Genomic DNA, 5598 nt, shown 5'->3' with positions numbered 1-5598 from the left:
TTATTCGCTCCTTCCTATTTTAGAAAACATAACAAAATGAAACATTCCCTTTTAAGAAAGAATAATTAAAAGGGAGAGAATTGACCAAAGTTTCTCGTCACTTTTTTCATGATTAGATCGGATGTAAAATTTAGGGTATGGTACCTGATACCATAGTAATACATGGTTGAGATTAAAAGTTTAAAAAATAAATTTTCAATCCCAACCATTAAATAAAAAAAGTTAAAATTAAAATATAAAAGTGATAAAAATTGATGTGAGTGGGTGTGATGTAATTGCATCTGGTGCAATTACACCCAATCCAAATCCCATTTTTCATTGCCTGTACATGATGAATATATGCACAGTAAACCTCATCAATTAATTCGTGTTAATGTTATATGTGTTGTCTTGTCTTGTTTACATTTTCAGACCTCACACACGCGCAGATATATATATCACACACAGATATATATATATATATATATATGGGAGAAACAAGAAAATGTAAACAAGAAATATGACAAGACAACACATGAATGTGTTGTCTTGTCATGTTAACATTTCTTGGCAGATATATATATCACACACAGATATATATATATATATATGAGAGAAAGAAGAAAATGTAAACAAGAAATATGACAAGACAACACATTCATGTGTTGTCTTGTCATGTTAACTTTTCTTGTAAAACATTTCTTGATTACATTTTCAGACCTCAGAATTATATATATATATATATATATATATATGGACACGTTCCGATTCAAACATGTGTCCATGAGTTGACACGTGTTCACAATGCAACATATCCAGTAGAAACTTACACCGGACACAGGCTAGACCCTATATATAGAGAGAGAATTTTACTAACATGTACTCTAAGGGCACACAATAGTACACCATTCTTGGAAAAATATTTATTGAGAATTTAAAAAGTTTTGATAGTTTCTTCAATTCCCAATAAATTTTTTCTAGAAACGGATTTGTTAATGTATGCTCTAAGTGCATACTTATATATATATACACATATATACACACACGGGCTACGGGCTCCCCGTAGTTTAGCTGCTTTTTGAGAAACCTCTACCTTACGATAGCTTACGTACATGTAATAGTGATGAAGAAAATCGATCAATTTAAAAATTCCATCTTTTGCTCGATATTTCTTGTTGAGAAACTCATCAATACACCGTGACAAAGCTACAAAGGTCGCCCAGATTGGCTTGTTGGGGCTGTACGTAGCTTGAACAAAGTAACAATGTGAACACATCGGTAAACTATTGGTGCATACAAATTTATATCTAGTTCCTCAATTTGCTCTTTTAAATTTTTGTTACATTAGTTATGATTTGTAGTACTATAAGTCAAAATACTAACGCTAATATTAGAAGAGTGTACGTAGATTATATAGAGGATAATAAAACTATTAGAGATATTTTTCTTGGATTCGTAGAATTTGTTTTTTGTTGGAGAAGGTTTTTTCATAGAACTTGACAATGAAATTTTAGTAGAATTTCGTGAGGCATATACTTATTGCCCCTACTCTGTGCATCTCAAATGTGGGAAAGAAAGCAAGGTAGGGACCTCTACAGTGCTCAGAAAAAAAAAAATAAATATATATATATATATTCTTTCTTTAAATAAAACACATATTTCTTGTTATTTGATAAATACTATTGTAGGGTTAGGATTTGTGGCCCAAGCTCAAAACAATGAATTTGTAGAGTATGAGTGAAAGAGCTAGGTTGATTATGGAATCGACAACAACTAATCACTACCCTCAAGCACAAACCAACATGAATTTACATGTAAAGAATGGGTGTCCGAAGAGCTGTATTATTAAGTATGTGGTGAATACAGATCTTAGGGTTATAATAAAGCTCCTCCTCTTTCCTTCTCCCCCTTTTTCTCAGGAGCCTCTTTCCTTTATATAACCTCCCTTCTCCTCATCTCCATCGTCCACTTGTACCTCATCTATGAGTCTACTTGAGTATATGTCACGTCAAGCATCTCCTTTAACTCTGTGTGAGTGGCGGTAGGTGAGGATACACTTTTCAGGGGTCTTCTCCATATAAATGCGACCAGAAAAGTTGCTGCAGAGCATTAAATACGGTGGTAGCAGCTTTCTCTTTAGATATTTCTTCATCCTTATTGTCTCCAAGTACACTCAGAGCTTATCTTGATCAGGAGGAGTCCTCGAAAGATCATTGAGACATTTTATACGCTCAATTGATCCACACTACTCGCGTCTGAGGAATAAAATCTCCTCAGACGGAAGGCGGTCTCCTTGGATGGCCACCATCCTTGTTTCCGGGGATCCTTCTTCCAGGTGGGCCTTGCCCTTACCATCTCCTTCTTTTCGGACGCACAGTAATCCTCACATGGGCTCTCGGCCCACTATGTTAGATTGGGCCTTATTCCCCCCCCCACAATAACCCCTCAAAATTTTAATTTTTCCCTCGCATCCGAGGAGAAAGAATAAGATTTTATCCTGCCACGTAAGGAAAAAGAAATAAAAATAAAGAAGTTTAAAAGAGGGAAATCGTAAATACCCTAGTTTACACGCGCGCGAGCATAGAGACAAGCGCTTCATTATTGCCGCTGTCCGTTCCATATTCCCAAAGCGTTGTATTAATTACTCCAGGCGGCGTTTTGTCTTTTGTATCCAACGGTGGGTTGTTGATCTAACGGACAGGGTTCTTCTTCAAGATTTGGACGGGATGAATTACACCCTTTCACCTGTCCCCGTATATAAACCCTCAGAGGAGGTTATTTTTCTTTACTTTACGCATCCTCAGAATACCCAGCGAGCTCTTTCATTCAAAACCCTTCAAGCTTCTTCGATTTTCCGTCTTCTTTTCTTCCAGGATCCACCAAGAGTCCATTTCGAGTCCAGGGATTGTTCTCCACTCTTGTTTGTGTAAGTTTCGGCACCTCTTAGTCCTTTATTTTCTTCTCAGCTAGTATTTTCTACCTTCGAAACCCATTTCCTGTCCACTGCTTCAATCATTCTCTAAGAATGGGCAAATTCCAACATCTCATCGATAGTCCGGCGTTAATAGAGGAATTTAAGCAAAATTATGGTATACCGCGGGGGGTGAATCTGAGATATTGCCCTCCGGAGCGGATACTAATGGCCCGAAGAGAGGGAGAGGTCGTAATCCCAATGATAGCCTTTATTGAAGGGGGAATGACCCTCTCAATGGGTTCCATCACCTTGAACTACCTTCGCAACCACAGGCTCTCTCCTGAGCAATGCGCGCCCAACACCTTTAGGATACTAGGAGCTATCAATGCCTTGAACCAACAGTTAGGATTAGGGCTGACCTGGCATATATGTATGAATGTCATAGCCAAAAAGGGGTGGGATTTAAGGTAGATTGTTCTCCTGCCTTCCCAAATCAAATAAAGGGATGAAAGACGACTATTTAATCGTCTCGGGCGCATAGCATGATGGTCTACACTGTCCGACCGAGCCAAGAGAGCTAGGTGTGACTTCCTAGACTTAGGATTTCTAACAATAGTCTTAGGATCTTCATTCTTCATAACCTGTTTTTTATGCCATCATATTTCAATCTTCTGACTGGGTCTGTTTGTTTGTTTGTTTATAGATAAGGCACATACTACTCCTCGGGTCAGCCTTACCAACACCGCCGCCCTTAATTATCTACTACACTCGGAGATGTTTGTGAATGAAGATGGACAGCTCCGATCCATCCCACTTATACTCAGTTATACGCCCAAGAAAGCAGATATCCAGCCGGTCGGCAACGCCATCACACAAGGTGATCACCGGCTTCGGCGAATAGACGTCGCTCGGCGACACTTTTTAGCGCCATACGACCTTGAGTCCGTTCCACACCCCAACCCACAGGGCATTCCATTGCTAATCCAACCAGTTCAACAAGTTCCCATCGAGCCGGTGGTCGTAGGAGAAAGGGTCGGCTCTTCATCCTCTTCGCTAGAGGAACAGATAGACAAGTTTAAATTTGAAGGAGAAGTTTCAGGGGGGTGCAGGTAATACCCTTCACAGATTTCGAGGAGAAGGACGATAGGTAATCCAGTGTCTGCCAACCACTTCTGCTAACTACACTCCTTGAGGACTCTTCAGAGGAAGAAGAGATGTCTGACTTAAAACTTCTTCTGAAGACAAGGGGTAAGAAGGCTGAGTCCAAAGGGACGGGGACTTCTCGACCAGTGGTGAATTTACCTCCACCTCCACCCCCACCTCAGGTTCCTGATCCGGCCTTGAAACCAATACCAGACCTAAAGAAAAAGAGGCCTCTCGAGCCTGAGGAGCAGGAGGTGGTGGTACCACTAAAGACCACGAAGCAACAGAAGGTGGTAAAGGACCACCAGAGTAAGAGGGCCTCATCCGTGGAGAGCAGGGAGGAGCCTCTTGTGGCCAACGTGCGCCGAGGGCAACGCACGTGGTCTCCTAGATTGGAACTAGATGGCGTTCCTTTTTCTTGGGAGACCTCTGTTCAGAACTACGATGGGGGTAGGGCGGGGCTGATAGCTGAAGTTTTGGAGCAACCATTGCTCCTCCCCTGAGACATGGAGTCATACAAGCGCTTCCGCCAATATGATCTTTTCATGTCCCTGAAGAGGGACCTGGCCATGGTAAGCGTGCTTATCCAGCTCTTTGGTTGGCATATTAATTTTCTATATTTTATGCTAACTCTTTTACTTTACTGTTCAGATTACCCAGTAAGTCTTTGTAGTCGAAGAATGGAACCGAAAAGCCTACGTTGAAGCCCAAGCAGAGGCCCACTCTAGGTCCGAGGTGGAAAAAGCATTGGACAGCCTAAAGGAAGAGGTTTCTCAGATCTCAGACCAGCTAAAAGGGGTGACCCAAGAAAGGGATAGCCTCAATGCTGGTCTAAAAAATGCTAAGACCCAGGCCAAAGCCCAACGCAAGCTACTAAATGACACTCAGAACAATCTGGCATCTGAGAAAGCTCTTGTAAAGGAATTTCGCGCCGAACTCCAGAAGGCCAGGGAGGCTACTAAGCAGGCTCAGAGGGATGCTCAGCTGGCCAAGGAGGCGACCGAGGCCGAAAAGAAAGCTGCCTATCAACTGGGAGTGGAGGTGACGAAAAAAGGTCTTACTGACTAGTTTGCCTTGGTCGGCCGGGATTACTGTGACATAACATGGGGCAAGGCACTGGATGTTGCTGGGGTGTCTGCTGACTCGGAACTGAGACTGCCTAGGAGCATTTATTACGACCCAGACATCCGAGAGCTCTCAGAGTCTGATCCCCCTCCTCCAACACAACTCCCAGAGGCCTCGGAGCAACCTTTGGTCAGCCAAGCTCCCCCAATCACCCTTGAGCCTCCCAAGGATTCTGGCCAGTTAGGTGATCAGAGCACCCCAACTGAGCCACCTAAGGATATGGGCGAGGGCTTGGAAAAAAAGAAAACATCCTCAGAGCCCAAGGACCAGGCCCCAGCAGAAGCTTAGACACTTAGATTTTAGTTGTTGTTGTTGTTTTTTTTTTTTTTTTTTTTACTCTTTTTCTCCTTCTATGTAAGGGATTGTAAACTATCCTATTTTAATCAATGAAACAGTTTCTCTTTTACTTTTGGTGTATTTGTTGCATACCATATGAC

Source organism: Quercus suber, unplaced genomic scaffold (assembly GCF_002906115.3).
Source record: "Quercus suber isolate HL8 unplaced genomic scaffold, Cork oak 2.0 scaffold_886, whole genome shotgun sequence".
NCBI lineage: Eukaryota > Viridiplantae > Streptophyta > Magnoliopsida > Fagales > Fagaceae > Quercus > Quercus suber.
Note: the sequence above shows the minus strand (reverse complement) of the source record.